We start from the raw sequence: 19,113 nt of genomic DNA, 5'->3' as shown, positions 1-19,113 counted from the left end.
AAATCTGGATTTAACAACAGAAGCATGTTAGAGACAAAGACAGTAAATACAAAAATAATCAGCTCAATAAAAATAGTCACCTCTAGCAAAGGACACCTAGAGAGGTAGGAGGCAGAGAGCTTTTCGTTAAAAAAACAAACCTAATGGAATATTTTATTTTGAATTATATGTGCATGTAAAACTCCAGGAAAAAGGAAAAAGAAGTTCAAACCTTGGTATAAAGAAACGTCACAAATTGCATGTATTGCTTACGAAAGGACTGAGATTTGTTTTCAAAGATTTGATTCCAAGTATTGGCAAAGCTGTGGGGAAACAGACTTTCCTACACTGTTGGAAATGTCCACTGTGGAAGAAGCTTCTAATAAGATTGGCAGTTTGTTTCAAAATTTAGGAGTGTGTATACTCTTTGACCCAGCAATTTCTTCCAAGTCCCTCTTCTAATTTACACGTTGGCAAAGGTGTATGTATCTGGATGCCTACAGCAATCCTGTTTATAACAGCAAAAAGAAACTGAAAAATTCAAGTTCTATCTTAAGATAGTGACAAAAATATGGTCCATGCGACAGATCGCTATGCTGCCTTCTTTTTTTTATTTTTTAATACGACGGAGTCATATCTACTAATAAAAAAATCAATCTGTTTAAATGAGTGGGTTTAAAAAAAGCCACATAATCTCATAATCCAATTTACAGAAAAGAAAAATATAGTTAAGTAAATATGCACACTGATACGGCTGTTGTCTGTATGTATGCATGCATATAAGAAGAAAAGAAACTGGAAGGGCACACGAACTACAGAATGTGGATTAAAGACTTAAAGGCAGGGATTAGAAAAGAGGAGGAACAAGTCAAGTTTAGAACAGAAACCACAGAGATCAGAGATGGGACCACTGAACTACCAGCACACAACGTATCAAAAACTGCAGGATGTAGACTATAAGCACAAAGGTCATCACTTAGAATTACACAGTTCAAACATGTAGTTATTGACAAGGGGGAATCACTTAATAGGAAAATATCTATAAGGATTTATGTCAAAGAAATTAAAATATCCATGGTTGACTTTTAAAAAATGTAGCACATACACACACAGACTAGAAACTATGCCATAATGTCTAAAAATTATGAAGGATCATGGGAAAGATAAGGATTACATTTCTCTACGTATTCCTCAAATGTTCCATAAAACATATTATTTTGGTAGTATAAAGGATTAAGTTTCAGTGGATATTTTGTGTTTCCACACTTTCCTGCTGATGAATTGCTGGTGACTTCATAGAAAAATTCAAATACTAAGAAATCAAGAGCTAATTTTGTCTACCTGCCTTGGTGATTTTTTATTTTTTTTTCTTAGATTTATTTTCTTAAATGCCTCAAATATATGGATATTAATAGGGGGAAAATGGAAACCATCTATTCATATAAAAAAATCTATATATTTCATATACATATTTTAGTTTATACTTAGCATTTTAAAAACTAATTATATGACAAAATTTGTCAATCACCTCTCCAAACAAAATCAAAAGAACACAGTCTGCAGAAATCAATTCACAACTATCTGTATTAGCAAAACATCTGAAGTAGTCCCTAACAAAGCTAACCAGGGTCCTTGACACACACACACACACACACACACACACACACACACAAAGCCTGAACTTTAACCAAACTCAAAAGAGCAAATGTAAAACACAAAGGAGGAAATAAAATAGCAAGAGTTTTGAACAATTAGATTACTCCATTTATTTAAATCAATTACTAAAGTAACCTATCCAAGGTAGTTTTGAAGAAGCTAGTACACACTAAATTTCACTGTATCAACCATCACTAGCTAAGCCTGTAAAAATAACAATAATAAATAACAAGGACAGCATAATACTTCCTATAAAATTCAAGACTGGCATTAAATTCTAATTTTTTTTTTTTAAAGATTTTATCCATTCATTTGAGAGAGAGCAGAGTGAGAGAGCCCACAAGTGGGAGGAGAGGAGGGGCAGAGGGAAAGGGAGAAGCAGATTCCCCATTGAGCAGGGAGCAAGATGGGGAGGGGCTCGATCCCAGGACCCTGAAATCATAACCCAAGCCCAAGACAGACGCTTAACCGACTGAGCCACCTTGGCACCCCTAAATTCTAATTTTTTAAGAAAATATTTCTCACGGGCGCTATCTACTTTAAAAATATAAATTTGTCCAAAGGTTTTCCTTCAACCTTCTCTTTCTAGTTCCTCCCATGTGTCCCCCATACCCCCTGCCATTAAAAACAAACAGGGGCACCTGGGTGGCTCAGTCAGTTTAGAGTCGGAGTCTGACTTCAGCTCAGATCTTGGTCTCAGCGTCCAGGGCTGCAGCCCACAGTCTGGCCCCAGGCTCAGTGGGGAGTCTGCTTGTCTCCCCCTCTCTCTGCCCCTCCCCCTGCTTGTGCTCTTTCTCTCCCTCTCAAATAAATAAATAATATCTTAAAACAAACAAAAATCATGAATAAGTTCAACACATCTGGGCAACCTCAAATCCAATGAAAGGTCTTTGTCAATACCATTCTGGTCACTGTGGCTCAAGCTTAGAGAATAAATTGAACCAAAATAGCCTATTTTCTCAGTATTATTCATCTTAGAGTTCCTGAAGATTTATTTAAAAAGTAAAAGTAATTGGGACAATGGTAGCTGGTCACAACAGTGTGTTCTCTTTGTGAAAATCTATCAGGCTATACCTATAATTTGAGCATTTTTCTGTTATCTATTTATGCTATACTTCAACAAAAAAGTTCACATTTAGAAACAAAAATACTATTGCCCTAGATATTCTCTCAAATCTCCTGGAACAGTATCAGGCTTCCTCACTGGCTAATGTATCACAACATCTCTCCTCCCTTCCCCTCTGCTCAGTTTCTCAATGTGCCTATTACATCTTTAACCTACCACAGTCTAGTATTCACTAACTATTCTCAACTGGTGGCTTCACCCATGTTTCCTTTAGAAAATACCACAGAAGCCATCAAATGCTGATATACCACCTCCCCACCCCCACCCCTCCCTTCAGAATGAAGAAGTGACCAGGATTCTGGGCTGCCCTCTCACCTGCTCAGGCATCATACCCCTTCTATTATCCTTTCGCTCTCTAACATCAATCCCTGCCTCTTTTACTACCAGACCATGGCTCTAACACCCAAACATGCTCTAGTATCTCCCATCTAGTTTCTGTGAGACCACATCCCCTGACTTCCCTTCTACCTCGCTGGCTCTTTCTGGATGTCTCATAGATACCTCAAATCCAACAAATCATAACTTTCAATTTTATTACTATCCTTCTCTCCTATCCCACCCCTTTAAGCTGCCCCACTTGGTTAAACATCACCATATTCCACACAGCTGCTCAAGACAGAAACCACCTAATTCCTTCCTTCCCTCTCTTCTCACATCAAATCCACCAACAAGTCCTGTTAATTCTGTCTTCAAAATATATCTCAAATCCATCCACTTTTCATCTTCACTGCCACCACCTTAATCTAGGTCACAATCAACTATTGCCTAATCAAAGAAACGGCCTTCTCCAAACAACAGCTAAGCTATCTTAAAGTTAAAAGTGAATTATGCTACTCCTTTAATCAAAACCTTCTGATGGCTTCTCAGTATCCTTAAAATAAAATTTACATTCCTTACTTTGACTCAGCAGGATTTGATTCCAGGCTATCTCTCCCTATCATCCATTTGTTTCAGGTAATACTCTCTTCCCTCAACTTCTAGAACAGTAAGTACATGCTCATTCCAGCCCCAGGGCCTTTACCTCTGCTTCTCCCTCACTCTGAAAGGTTCTCCCTTTCCTCCTTTTATCACAGCTTAAAAGTCACCACTTCTGACAGCAGGTTCTCCCTCCCACCCCCTTATTCGTTACTTCAGCACTTTCAACTCCTTTATAGTAGATGGTTCCCCTTATGAATTTTTCCTTTATGATGGTGCAAAAGCAATATGCCGTCCTTTGAATTTTGAATTGTGATCTTTTCCCAGGCTATCAATGTGCAGTATGATACTCTCTCATGATGCTGAGCAGCAACAGCAAGCCACAACTTCCCAGTCAGCCAGGCAATTGGGAGGGTAAGCAAATAGTACACTTATAACCACAGTTTTTCATTTTCAGTACAGTATTCAATAAACCACATGAAATATTCAATACCTCATTATAAAATAGGCTTTGTGTTAGATGATTTTGCCCAACTGAAGGCTAACATAAGTGTCCTTGGCATGTTTAAGGTAGGATAGGCTAAGCTAAGCTATGATGTTCAGGAGATTAGCTGTATTAAATGTGTTTTCAAATTATGATAGTTTCAATTTACAAAGAGCTTATCAGGGCATAACCCCATAGTAAGCGGAGGAAAATCTGTACATATCACAATATGTAATTGTTTATTTCCCTCACGAGAATGTAAATGGTAATATTTAGAGAAAATAAGTAACCTAATAACTCATTTTTTTTAGTTATTTAAACAATTTCTATGGATAGGCAATGTCCTTTTAAGGTACAAAAGTATGTAATGTCCCTGCTCTCGTAGAGCTTAGAGTCACAAACACAACTAAGTGGTAGACACAAGAGACACGTCCAGGTCTGATTCTTCAGAGCCCTGTCCCCTTAACCCCTCAACTATACTGCCACTCTAGCATTAGAATATGGGGAATGGGGCAGGCCACAGCAAAAAGCCTAACAGCTCCTCACATGCTAATGAAAATTAAGGCCTTGGAGAGTTCAATCTACCCAAAGTAGCAAAGGTAGATGTATGAGGGATTTAAGTAGAATCATGAGCAAAGGCAGATTTAAAGTACAGAAGAGTATTCAAGAAACAGAGAATCCAGCTTGACTATGTAGGGCAAGAGGAAATGTTGGAAGATAAGGTTAGAAAAGTACATTCTTAAAAAAAAAAAAGTACATTCTAAGGACAGTGTGAAGGTATTAGCCTGTCAAATTCAATAAATATTTAGTGAGAACAAACTGCATGCCAGAAACAATGCTAAACTCTAGACCAACAAGGGTGGTTAAGACAAAGTCCTCGCAGAGATTGCAGTCTACTGGGAAAGCTAAGTACTAGAGAAAAATTACAGTTCAGGGGGATACCTGTTAGAATGGGGTCAAGCAAAGAGTGCTTAGGAACACAGAGAAATGACACCAATTCAAGATGGGAAGTCCAGGAGGAGTGTATCAGCTAAATGATGTCTAGGCTGAGATTACAGAGCTTAGCTGGAAGAGAGAAAATATGGTGCATATAGGCACTTGCAAGCACATAATCAAAAATGGCATGGAAATAAGAAGAGCACGTTCAGGAAAGGTTGTATACTTACTACCCATATCAAGGAACTTTGGACTTAATACTGAAGTTCTTATATGTTGCCTACATTAGAAAGCTCCCTTCAACTACAGAAGAACTGAAGGTAGGAGAAAGACACCAAAAGCAGACAGACCAATTAGAAGGTAGATTTGAATGTAAATGTGAAAATGAGTGAGAGAGAAGCAATACCAGATTTGAGACAACCACATGGCAACAAAATCAGGACCTGATGACCGACTGAAAATAGAGGGTAAAAGCCTTGGACAGTTGAAAACAATAAAGGTTTTTGTTTTCGACATGCAAATCTTAAGTACCTTGGTACATAAAAGTGGAAAATGACCTGAAGGGAAAGACACTGTCGAGAGAATGAGAAGACAAACCACAGACCAGGAGAAATCATCTGCAAAAGACTCATCTGATAAAGGACTGTTATCCAAAATATACAAAGAACTCTTGAAACTCAACAATAAAACTAACAACGACCCAACTTAAGCCTTAACCTAGCCAAAGAAATACAGATGGCAAATGAGCATGTGAAAAGGTGTCCACATCATCTGTCACCAGGGAAATGCAAACTGAAACAACAAGAAAATACCCCTACACATCTTTTTAGAATGGCCAAAATCCAGAACCCTGACACCACCAAATGCTGGTGGGCATGCGGAGCAACAGGAACTCTCATTCCACTACTGGTGGGAACGCAAAATGATACAGTCACTATAAAAGGCAGTTGTGACAGTTTCTTACAAAACCATACATACTCTTACCCCTAAGATCTAGTAATCATGCTGCTCGGTATTTACTCAAAGGAGCTGAAAACACGTCCACACAAAAACCTACACACAGGCGTTTTTAGCAGCTTCATTCATAATTTGGAAGCCAAAATTTGGAAGCAACCAAGATGCTGTCCTCTGGCAGGTGAGTGGACAAATAAACTGGCACAACCAGACGGTGATTATTATCCAGTGCTAAAAAGAACTGAGCAATCAAGTCATGAAAAGACACAGAAGAATCTTCAATGTGTATTACCAAGTGAAAGAAGCCAATCTGAAGAGGCTACCTGCTGTAGGATTCCAATTATATGACATTCTGGAACAGACAGAACTATGAAGACGGTAAGAGGATCAGTGCTTGCCAAATGTTTGGGGAAGGGAGGAAGGAATAGGTGGAGCACAGAGGACTTGCAGGACAATGCAACTGTTCTTCTGTACACTCTAATAATGGTGGATACATGTCGTTCATTATGCATTTGTCACAACTCCCCCAACACAGAACACCAAGACTGAACCATAATGTAAACCATGGGCTTTGGGTGAGAATGATGTGTCAGTGCAGGTACAGCAACTGTAGCAAATGTATTACTCTGGTGGAGAACTACTGACAGTGGAGGAGCTATGTAGGACTGGGGGCAGGGTTAAGTATGGGAAATCTCTTTACCTTCTGTTCCATTTTGCTACTGAACCCAAAACTGCTCTAAAAAATAAATTCATCAAAAAAAACTTTTACCTGCAGATAAGAGAATACATAGGTCTAAAGTGTTATCAGCACTGTACATAGTAGTATATCAGGGAATAAATATGTATTGTTAGGCACTGAGGATATAGGAACACAAAACAATTCTTGCCCTTATGCTTCAGATACTCTAATAATTATAGCCATGGAAAACCAAATAGTTTAAAGTGCTTGAGAAAAACTGCTATTTAAAAGTAATGATTAAGGATTTTACAACTATAAAGGGGAGAATTTATCCCCAGTTATTTCTCGAAGGAAAAGGCAGGCAGAAGCAGGATGGGATGAGAAGTCTGATGTTTTCATATATTGGTTTTGTTTTGCTTGTGGGGAAGGTACACACCAAAAATATTCAGAATTTAAACATTAACACGGTGTGTATGGCAATTCCACAATTACAACCAGAAGTCTGTGACATCCCTTTTTAAGCAAATAAAGAAAAACCTGCAATCTTTGGAAACTGGATAAATCAAGAGCTTTAAAATACGACTTAAAGGGTCACTTTGCAGCGTTACCAAACTTACTGTCACTCTCATTTCGTAAGACTTGTTTTCAAAACACCGTATACGTACTGAAAACAAAGTCCTAGTGTTCACCATCACCATGTCACTGCTGTCATAGCTAGATATTTCCTTTAAACTCCAATTAGTTTTAGCCTAATTACAATATTCTTTCGATTACAGACATTAAAGAATATTCCTCAACATCATTTTATAAGAACTTCTTAAAGTTCAGAGGGAACAGACATTAAGCCAAAGTGAATTAAATTTCTGAGTGTGCTGTTTGTGGAATACTTAACCTGAAAAGTTCCATATCTATTAATTGTACTGCACTTCAGTTTAAAATATTAATAAATCTTACTAAATTACGCTGGAAAGATGCCAACAGGGGGCATTTGAACCAATTCTTTATCTACAGAAAAATTTTCGCAAAGCAAACTTTAGGGCTGCAACTAACCATTCCAGATCACAAGTTTCTTTAATTTCCAGAATGAGAAACTACAATTTGTATAATCCACTTTAAGTCAAAATCTACTTGTCACAAAGTTCTCCCAACAGCTAACCAGTATCTTCTCCTCCACAATTTGAGCCAATTACCTCCCTGATAAAATTACCAGACCATTACATTTATCACAGTACACTTTGCTCTTCCCTTATGTCTAAAAGGGGTTGTAGTTATCTACAGACATCTAACACTCAAAAGGGATTCACGGTTCCACCTTTCCAGGTTAGTTAAAGTCAAGTCCTGGGAATCTAACTGATAAACGTAAAAGCGCTAAAAGGAAACTTAATCACTTTGGATTTTTAAAATTCGGGGCCACACAGGACCTATCCAAATCCCTCACTACAGTAACTTTCCAAATGCCATGATCTCAAAGCACCTGCCCATTTATCATCTATACCTCGTTTTCATTTTGCACAACTAACAAAATGCAGTAAAAGAAAAATCCAAGCACTAACGATGTACAATGTGATTTCACATATTCCGGTCTGGGCACTTCCAACATACCCATCATGCCGAGATAAACTCCTAAGATTAGTTACTAAATAATAATAGCCGTAGCAGCAAACATTTATTAATAAGCACGTCCCACGGGCCTTGCCACTGCTCCAAACCCCTTCGCCTATTATCCTCTCCTCAGTTCTCCAGACAATCCCACAAGGTAGGTAGGTACTGTCCTTACACCCATTTTGCAGATAAGGAAAACGGAGCACAGAGAGGTTAAGCCTCTTGCCCAAGGTCACAAACCGGTGGGGCAGGATGAAACCAAAGCAAGCAGAGTCCAATGCTCCCAACATCCAACTGCTGCTGAAAAGAGTTAACAATTTACCCTTGACAGCCGCTTATCTGGAAATGGTAAATGTTCAACCGCTAGGAACAGGCAGCCCGGTCGCTGCCCTATATCCAGGCTCATGGCTTCTGTGACTTTGACAAATCGGCGACACAATCTGATTTTTCCCGACACACAAACCGGGACTTCTCTGGATGTCAGAGCAAACCAATCCTGAATCCCTCCCAGGCACGGGCAGAGAGAGAGCCACGCCGCAATGCTGCGGCCCGGGTCCCCCACATTCCTAAGTTATCGTCTCGGAGACTCGAGAAAGGGGGCCCCAAACTCCCCGTCCAATGGAGCCCAGGAAAACCAAGGTTTGCCGTGGAAAGCTGGGGCTTCCCCGGCCAGCGGTTTCACGCGATCTGCTCTCTAACGACATAAACAAGGGAGGAGGCTGCATTCTTCCCACCGCACAATGAGGGATCCGGCAGGGAGCGGGAGCAGCCACGCAGCGCCCCCGGGGTCGCGGGCGGGCGGGGGCGCGCGGGGGCGCGCGGGGCCGGGCGGGGGCGGGGGCGGGGGCGGCCCCGGGCCCCGGCCCGGGCGGCGCGGGGAGGGGCCGCAGCGCAGGGCCGGCCGCTGCCCGCACTCAGCTGACCTCCGCCATGTTGGCCGCACACCCCGGGACCCTGCACAACAAAGGCCGGCGCCGGGGCGCGGGGCGCGCGGGGCGCCTCCCCCGGCCGGGCCCGCCTCCCGAGCGCGCGGGGGCCGGGCCGGGCAGGGCCGGGAGGGGCCGACCCCCGCCGCAGGGCCCGGGGCGCGGGGCGCGGGGGGCGGGGGGCGGGGGCGGGGGGCGGGGGCGCGCCGGCTCGCGGCGGCGGGCAGGGCCGGGCAGGGCCGAGCAGGGGAGGGGCGGGGAGGGGCGGGGGGCGGCGCTCGGCCCGGCGGCCCGGCTCGGCCCGAGACAAAGGCGCCCGGCGCCGGGGGCTGCCCGCGCCCGCGCCCCCGCCCGCCCCCGCCCCAGCGCCGCGAGCGGGCCCCGCCGTCCTGCCCGCCCGCCCGCCGCCATTACCGGCCTGGGCGTCCTCCTCCCGGGCGCCCCTCGCGGCCGGCTCCTCCCTCCAGGCCGGGCCCCGCTTACCTGTAGGCGGAGAGCGCGCCTCGGACCCGGGTCCCGGCTCAAAGGCGCTCCGTCGCCGCCGCCAACCCCGGGCAGCGCCACCGCCTCCTCCCCGGGCCGGCACCTACGGGACACGCTGGGCCGCCGCCGCCGCCGCCGCCGCTCGAGAGCGCGCCCCGCAACGGCCGCCCCGGCTCCCCCCTGGCCGCCGCCGCCGCCGTCGTTTCGCGCGTCCTCGAGCCCGCCGCGCGCCCCCGCTAAATACCACACACTGCGGCGGCCGCCATGAGGAGGCGCGGCCCCGCGCGCCGGCCGCCCGGAGGGGGCGGGGCTTCGCGGGCGCGCAGGCGCAGAGGCGCGGAGGCGCAGGGGCGCTCGGCCCGCGGCGGCGGCGGCGGAGGCGGAGGAGGCGGCGGCCCGCGCGGGCGTCGGGGCATCGCGGGCGGCGCGGCCGGCGCGGTGCGGGGCTCCGGCTCCTCCGCGGCACTGCCCCGCCGCGCGATGACGGCCGCTGCAGGCTGCCCTTCGCCTCCCCGCGGCCGGAGGCAGGGTCCGAGCCCCTCCCTTGGGTCTGCGCCGCCCTGGGCCGCGCGGACGCGTCCCCGAGGCGTCCCGGAGCCCGGGAGCGGGTAGCACGCGAGCGCGCCTTTTCCCCCGAGTCCTCCCTCGCTCACCTGGAAGAAGTCCCTCTCGTGCGGCTCCGCGTTTCCATTTAAACAGAAAAATAAGTGTCATTCACAGCTCTCGGACAGGCGCCGTGTCGAGACCCGAGCAAACGCCGCCGTCTGAGCCGTCCACAAGCTGCATTTCCAAGCAGGAGCCTCCGTAAACATGCACGAGACCCTCGAAGCCACCCAGGAGGTGGGCTCCCCACGCTCTCCAAACTCCTCACCAATGGGAAGGCTCCTGGGGTGCTGAGTTTATTGCTCGCCCTCACTCCACGGGAACTCCGCAGGCTGCGCTCCAAAGCCGAATGTACACAGTTAGGTTAGGTACGGATGCAAGCTGCTGATCTCCGGCTTCGCAGCAAATTGGTAGAGTGTTCTGCGTTGATACCTCTCCTTCTCGACCTGATGCTTTGCTTATTGTGGCTGCTTTCCCTGAAACCGTTAGTACATCCAGTGTTTCTTGAGGTTGGGAAAGTAAGAAACCACGTGTGCTCCTAGCTGCAAGCTATACTACTAATACACAACGAGGTCCCCCAAAGCCCAAAAATCAGATGAAGAACCTGGGTGAGTTATGTGCAGTTACTGGTGTTCCATCGTTCATCTCTTCAACAATGAATATTTACATAGCGATTTTAATACGTTGGCATGCACTGTACTTGGACATGAACGGAGCTTACTTGGTCAGGAAGACACTCATTTATTCTTCACTTATTTCACCAATGCCAAGCACAGTGCTAGGTTCTGAGACTACAGAGACACTAGTCCTGCATTCACAGAATATATACAGCCCAATGGGGAACAAAGACATTAATCAATCTCACAAATATATCACTACAACTGTGATAAATGCTACAAAAGAAAAGGGTGGCTGATGCCAAGAAAGTTTATAACAGGCCAGACAGAGAATATAGGCTATGTGACTTCGTAAGAACTGAAGTCAAAACAAAAACAAAAAACAAACAAAAGAACTGAAGTCTTAGAAGGAATTAACCAGGTTATGTATGGGGTAAGTGGAAGACTTGAACAAGAGAAAAAGCGTTTCAGAGGAAAGCCCTGCAGGTAAGAAGTCTGCCCAGATGCAGGAACTGAAAACCAACCTCTACTGTGGGGTTTTTTTTTTTTCCCCTTGGGGAAACAGAGAAGGGACTGAAAAGGCACAAGGCATAGGAATATGGCACAGGCAATGCTGAAACCGATGAGGTACCGACAGAGATGGGCTTTGTGGGCGAAGAGATCAAAATTATTTAATGGACAATACTTCTCAGACTGGTGAGGTGAAAAAAGGATTCACTGACGGACAAAGATGGAACTGAGTCTTGGCTTAGGGGTAAGAGTTGCCCAGAGGAAGACAGAAAGGCTTTCCACGCTGCAGTAATATACTTGAAGGCACCATCACAAGAGCGAATGCCCGAGACTGAGTGTGATGAGGGTGTTGGGCTTGGCTAAGAAATGGGCCAAAATGAGCAAAAGCTGACCAAGGAGAACACTTCTGTCCAGGCAAGAAACAAAGGCCTGAACCAAAAGGTGGCAAAGAGCATGTTGAGGAAGGTGTCAGACAGTTGGATCTGGAGTGAAATCAGTTGGATTGACGGAGGATAGGACGCAAAGAAGAGCAAAGAGCCAAGGTGTCACATCTTTCCAGAGTTAGGTTCTAAACGCCACCCATAAAGAAAAATAAAAGTGTAATCGAAATAACCTGTAAAACTCCTTTGAACTGACCATAAATTATGGTCTACATTATCTGTTTATATAGTCTCATACCAGGTATGTATGTATAAATCACCAATGTTACTTACACAAAATATAATTTTACAGTATTCCTGATTACATTATTTAAGCTGTAGTTTCCTCTCACTTTTCTGTCTTTTTTTTCTTTCTTTTTTTTTTTTTTTAGAGGTTGGGGAAGTTATAAGATCAATAGAGCTCAGTATCACTCCAGTGTGGAGGAAGCTTTTCCATTTTCACATATGATGCATTGGGAATAGTCCTGTAGCCTCATACTGGGCACAGGCTCCAAGCGGTCACTTTCTAGCCCTATGGGAGAAGAGCAGCACTGGAGTATTGCTCCCCAGAATTTATTTGCCTCTACAAATGATGCAATGGGCATTAACTAAAGAAAACTTGCCAATATGACAAAGTTCCAAACACCCTGCTTTGCCATAATCAAATTTTGGCCCGCTCACGTCCCTGTCCCTTCTCTTATCCAACAGCATTTTGTCCATCTGAAAATAACAGAGTTTCACCTGGCCCACTGCTGACAGGAGGGAATTCACTTTATTAGCTGGTGGATTCTTTTAAGCTGCAGAGGTTCCCGGGACAAAGTGTTCCCTGGAGATACTACACACAATCTCAAAGTGTTGGATCTTTTACGTCAGCTACTCAGAGGCAACTTCTGCCCCTGGAATTCTCACACTTGCTTTCCTTGGCTTGGTTGGTGCCTGCTCTCAGCTAGAAGAGTCAAAATTACTTCTTCCTTCTCCTGCTTCCTGATTATGTAAAACTAATCTCGTTTGATTAATTTCATCTCCACGAATCTTAACTAGATTTAGGAAGGGCTCAATCTGATGTAGTGCATTCCTATTGGAGGTCTGAATGGAGGATCGGATCGGTGGGGCATGCATATCATGACTATAAATGTTAAACATTGGAAGGAAAATAGCCCAGTTGTGAAGTAATTAGGCACCCGTTTCTGAATAGAAAGACAGCTCTACCTCCAGGACAGTTAATCTGTAGAAAAGCGTCTTGTAAACTGTAAAGCTGACCCCAGTAGCGCTCTGCGTGATGGTATTTCGGGATGGGTGCTAACTAAGTATTTTCAGGCCATACAGGGCAAATATTTGAGGGTAGGGAACCTTCCTATTCCCCTCAAATCACATCAAATGACAGTTCCTTCTACCACACGGGGACATAAAGTGCTAGTCTTGTAGCTGACCCCTAGTGCTGCTCTGGTGAAAGCGAGCAACTTGACTGTCCTCTCTCCTGCTTATGAATAAAGCAGACAAGCAGACACCAATGACACATCTATATTTTGGGATCTTTTTTTTTTAAAGATTTATTTATTTATGATAGACATAGAGAGAGAGAGAGAGAGAGGCAGAGACACAGGAGGAGGGAGAAGCAGGCCTCATGCCCGGAGCCTGATGTGGGACTCGATCCCGGGACTCCAGGATCGCGCCCTGGGCCAAAGGCAGGCGCTAAACCGCTGAGCCACTCAGGGATCCCCTATATTTTGGGATCTTATATGAATTCATAGTAACTTGATATTTAATATAGATCAGATACCAACTCATTGGCATCTTCTCATTGACAATCAGTCTTTTCATGATGTCTGGTGAGATTCTATCCAAGGGATGAAGCAGGAGCAGGTAGGATAAGTAGAAAATGTTTTGACTTACTGCACTGGTCCATGATCTTTAAGAATTGAGCCACCTTCAAAATTAGATGTCATTATTTCCTTCACATGGGAATTCTCTAAAAATACACACATGCACACGCATTCCTCCTCACCCCACATTCTCTTACATGACTATTTTTAAACTGTTCCATGAATTAAAAGCACTCAGACACACGTGGTTAGCCAGATCTTTGGGCATACCAGTGTACTTGATTTAAGAAACATGAATTCAAGGGCGCCTGGGTGGCTTGGTCGGTTAAGCGTCTGACTCTTGATTTCAACTCGTCATGATCTCAGGGTTGTGGGATCAAGCCCCACATCAATGGGCTCCATGCTATGAGTGGAGCCTGCTTAAGACTCTCACTCTCCCTCTGCCCCTCCTCTCTCTCCCTCTAGAAATAAAGAAAAAAAAAGAAAGAGAAAGAAGAAACATGAATTCAAATTGTATATATTCAAATTATATATATATTATATATATAACATATACAGCCATATATATCAGATATACTCCATACTGTCCCTCCTATACAGATCAGATATACTCCATACTGTCCCTCCAATACAGTACAATGCTATATAGTAACTTTCCAAATGTTCCCAAAAGCTCAAAGCCTTAGCATCACTTAGCGTTAGGCTTCCATCCCCACAATCACCAGCGCCCTTTTCCCAAAGCACAAATCCTGCCTTTGTTTAATCCTTGTCCTGCTGCTGCTCTAATTAGATTTCTGAATAGGTCTTGCAATCCCTGAATTTTTGGAAGGCCTATATTTCAAATTTCTCTTCCATCAAGCCTCTACTAGTTCACTGACTCATTTGATGAATGTGTTAGTGTCATTCAAGGAATACAGGCTGTCCTCTAAATAGTAATATCAAATTGTCCTTTGCATGGAATATACACAGTCTCAGATAACATCGTCAAAGTTGGCAAAACTAGTTAAGATAGTAAAGATGTTTTCAAGTGTCTAACATCAATACAGTTGTTTTACAATGGACCAGTTCACAAGACCAAACCCATCACTCCTGGATCACTGTTGGGCTGTTTGTTTCCAGGTAATAAGAGGTATCTCCTGCCCAGGAAACTACTGCTAACCACTCTTATGTTAGACCATCAATACCCATTTATCATTCAGCTTAGGTGGACAGCTCAGAAGATATTAGCATTTCCTTCCAGCTTAGCTCTGCTGCTAGCCAAACCGAAAACCTTTCTTGGCCTGAAACTGGGAGGCACTCCTCCCTCCTAAATAGATTCCTATCAGCTTTGCAAAGGAAAGCAGGTCCCCAACATGTCAGACATGCCTGAAGCAGAGCAGAAACAATGTTTTCTTTATCAGACACACCTGTTGCCAGTCATTCACTGTCTGGGGTTAGTGAATGTATTAAACAGCATCCAAAACAAATTCTGCCAAATATGGCAGAGAAGAAATTGGAGACACACCATGAATATCCCAAAAGATGACTGGGACTAACTGTAGATAGTTCCAAAGAGCCGAAATGATCCAAAAATACATTAACCCACAACTGTTTTCTCCTTGAATTTAATTTATTTCTTCAGGAAAAAGACTACATGTTAGACACCAAATTTTGCAAAAGGCTAAATAAATCATGTCGGCTTGTATGCCAGTCTGTGGGACTAGGTGATATTAACAACAATCGCTTTCCAAGTGTCAGCCTTAAATTGATGAAATGCAATTAGCATATTAGTATAGTCCTGGCACTTTGGCTCCAATCCCTGCCCACCCTCACTCCTTCTCCTCCACCCTCAATACACACATGGACATTTCTTTATAGCCATCAGGGTTTAGCCCTTTTAAAAATTGTATGTTGAGCTCCTGTTATGTGCTAAGAAGTACACTACGACTTCGGGAGGCAAGGGCATGAAAATTCACCACTGTGTGCCCATCAAGGGATAGCACAGTGCCTAGTACAGAGAGAGCCCTCAAAATTTCTGTTAAGCAAATGAAGAAATATGAGACAAGGACCATGTCCTTAAAAACTCTGGCTGCTGATGGAATATATTTCCCATTTTTCTTGTCCATGTTTTCACTCATGGTCAGAAGATATCTTCTCCTTTTTTTCTTGGAAGAACTAGCATCTATTGAACTCTTAACATGCTTAAATTTACAGGTTACTTCATCTACAACTAAGAGTATGAAGGGTACATTTTCGGGCTGAGGAAACTGAAACTCAAGAAAGGATAAATCATTTTCCCAAGGGCACACTCCAATAAGCGGTGGAGTGAAAGTTGACATCCAGGTTGTCAGCGCTCCAAAGCCTTTGCTCTTTTTTTCTGTGTCTGCGTGTTTCAACAAAGTTAGCTGATCTATAAGGGTTTACCCATGAATTCTTTTTAAATTCAGGATTTTTATTTTAGAATTTTAGAATTAATAAAAGTATATATTACCTGGAAAACTATCGACAACTATGTTAGTTAAAAAATTGGGGATCCCTGGGTGGCTCAGCGGTTTAACGCCTGCCTTTGGCCCAGGGCGCGATCCTGGAGTCCCGGGATCGAGTCCCACGTCGGGCTCCCTGCATCGAGCCTGCTTCTCCCTCTGCCTGTGCCTCTGCCACCCTCCCTCTATGTCTATCATGAATGAATAAATAAAATCTTTTTTAAAAATAATAAAAAAAATAAAAAATAAAAAATTAAGGCATGTGTATAACGTGTAGAGTATAGTAGTGACTACTAGGAGCACTAAAGTGCTAAAGTTGCAGAAGGCCCATTAGGAGGGGTGGGGGATCCAGATGAAGATGGGTGGAGGAGAGGGGGACTGACTTTCAGTTGGCGTGCTGACTTGAGAGCACATGCACGTGCAAGCTGGAGGAGGAGCAGAGGAGAAAGGAGAGGGATAAGCAGATTCTGCGCTGAGTGCAGAGCCCGATAGAGGGGTTCTGTCTCAGCACCCTGAGGTCATGACCTGAGCTGAAATCAAGAATCAGATGCTCAAAGGACTGAGACACTCAGGCATCCCCTTTATTCACCTGTATTGTGTTGTTTTATAATTAAAAGCAGTAAAGATGATAAGTCTTGAAGGACAAAGTCTGTGAGTTCTAGATGGTGCTAAGTTAGAGACCCCAGGCAAGTAATCAAACCGGTTTGCCTTAGTTCACTCATCTATAACTAGAGATCTCTTTGTTCCAGGTAGTAGTGAAGATTAAATGAGTGAATCCATGGGAAAGCATTTAGGACAGGGCCTGACTGGGGTAGATGGAAAGAAACAGAAAGCAGTTGGGGGATGGGCACAGTGGCAGACAGAATAACGGCCCCCCAAATACCCACAAGCTAATCTTCAGAATTGTGACTATGTCCCTTTACAGGACAAAAAGGACTCTGCAAATGGGATTGAGTTAAGGATCTTGAGACAAAATTATCCTGGACTGTCCCAGTCGATCCAATATAATCATAAGGGTCTTTAAACAGCAAAGAGACAAGCAGGAAAGTCAGAGAGAAGGACATGTGAGGACAGAAGCAGAGATCAGGGTGGTGCTGGGAAAGAGCCCTGAGCCAGGAAATGCAGGCGGCCTCCCGAGAGTTGAAAAGGCAGAGAAACAGATTCTCCCCTGGAGCCTTCCAGAAGGAACCAGCCCTGCCAACACCTTGGGGTTAGCCCATGAGACTGAATCTAGACTTCTGACCTCCAGAACTGTAAGAGCCGCCTGTGTTGTTTGAAGCCATTGACTACAGTAATTTGCTACAGGAGCACCAGGAAGCTGGAACAGACACAAAAGGAATTGTAAGCCCTCAGTCAATAAAGATGGAAAGAGAAGGGAGAGCCCACTGAGGATGGCTCCCTTTCGAATATCACAGAACATCTGGAAACAAAGCAAAAAACATCCCTGGATAAATCTGCCAACCAAGAGAAGGCAGAAGGATGTCTGCCTGGTTTAGTTATGTTAAGGTGGAAGAGGCCATCAAAGCTCACTGAACTGTGTGTTGACATGCACAGAATCTCACAGCCTTTGTGTCCCTCGAGAGAAAGCAAATGCCTGTCTGCTAATATTTCAGTGAGACTACCCCTACACATTTGAACAATTGATTCTTCCTGTCTCTTTGGTAGTCAGTAAGAAACAGCTTCTTGCAGTTCATCTCTTAATCAACAGAAACACTGATAAACCCAGCTGACTTTGCAGCACGTGTCGATGTGTATTCATAGACGCATTTCTCCTCTTTCTTGTTCTCTCTTTCTCTTAATAAAAATGTAGCTCTCAAAGATACCCGGAGACGAGCACCCAGGCTTACAACATTACAGCTTTAATGAGCCAAGAATTCTATTTTTTCCCTATTACACAGAACAATAATTCTTAACAGCTTAAACTTTCAAAGCACTTCACAAGCATTTAATTAATCCTCTCCACTGCCAAAGAGAAGGAAACTGATATTCATAGTATCTCATCCTGACATCCTTTAATTTGGCAAGACTTCCGCTGGCTTTGAAAAAGTGTCTGTACCACTAAGGTTATTTGGGCCACTGTTGCTTAATCGGTCCTTCTTACCTAATGAAACCTGCTAATCGGAGCGGTTTAAATTGCCATCTCATCAGGGCTAGATGGGGCAGGGGGAGCTGCTCTGAGCCTGGAAGAGAAATGGCAGTGATTCCCTCAGAGAAATGACAAAGCTCGTCTGTACCGAACCTGCGAGATGTGGCTCGTGATTAAGGCCGGTTGCCAATTGCCTCAGAGCCTGATTCACTCCGTGGAACTGGGGCACGATGTGTATCGTGAGCCCTTCTCAGACCTCTCTTGAGGCCCAGAGGGAACCAGCAGCTGAATTTCACTGTGCTCTTTGCTTAGTCTCAGATGTGTGGGAAGCTCTAGAAAGCCCTACTTTTCACTCTGTTCAGACCCGCTTCCTGCCAAGGGTCTCACGAATATAGACTAGCCACGCCACCTCGCAGACCAAACCAGACTCTGCCAGCCCCGGGCCCCACAGGCCTTTGGCCTCCTCAGCCCCCCACCAGGCCTGCTCTATCTGCTACATCTCGGACTAGCTAATCTCTTCCACTCCATTATGTCAGTTATGCGGGGGCCAGAATAATGCCAAAGCCTATTTTCAATTCAAGGAAACGAAATTCAAGAAATGCTTTCTGAGTACCTGCTGTGTGCCAAGCACTGTGGGATCCTAGCTAGTTAGGGTCCCAGGCATCAAGAAATGGGATTTTGAGTAAGATAAATAACCAAATAACTATCATACGATAATGGAGGTGCCAACAAGCTATTGCTGAGAGACAAGGGCATGAAGAGAGAATGGCATTTGTGGGGGCAGGGAGGAATTGCTGGCAGGTTTTTGACAGAGGTGGTATTTAACGTGGCCCTTAGAGGGTGTGATTTTTAG

General features: G+C 44.4%; 1 protein-coding gene across 8 annotated transcripts in view; it reads right to left on the bottom strand.

The window, feature by feature from the left end:
• Positions 1-19,113, bottom strand: part of SIAH1 (siah E3 ubiquitin protein ligase 1) — a 79,649-nt gene that overhangs the window by 31,557 nt on the left and 28,979 nt on the right. The window contains exon 1 of one of the 8 annotated variants that reach the window (XM_041765663.1): positions 10,394-10,418. The exons of 5 other annotated variants lie outside the window; for them this stretch is intronic. The gene's annotated coding sequence lies outside the window, so the exon portion shown is untranslated. Of the gene's footprint in view, positions 1-8,653; positions 9,079-9,740; positions 10,027-10,393; positions 10,419-19,113 lie in introns of those variants that run through there. 2 more of the 8 variants (XM_041765664.1, XM_041765665.1) reach the window with 2 other exon arrangements.

Source organism: Vulpes lagopus, chromosome 8, assembly GCF_018345385.1.
Source record: "Vulpes lagopus strain Blue_001 chromosome 8, ASM1834538v1, whole genome shotgun sequence".
NCBI lineage: Eukaryota > Metazoa > Chordata > Mammalia > Carnivora > Canidae > Vulpes > Vulpes lagopus.
This window is presented reverse-complemented; position numbering and strand designations above follow the sequence as displayed.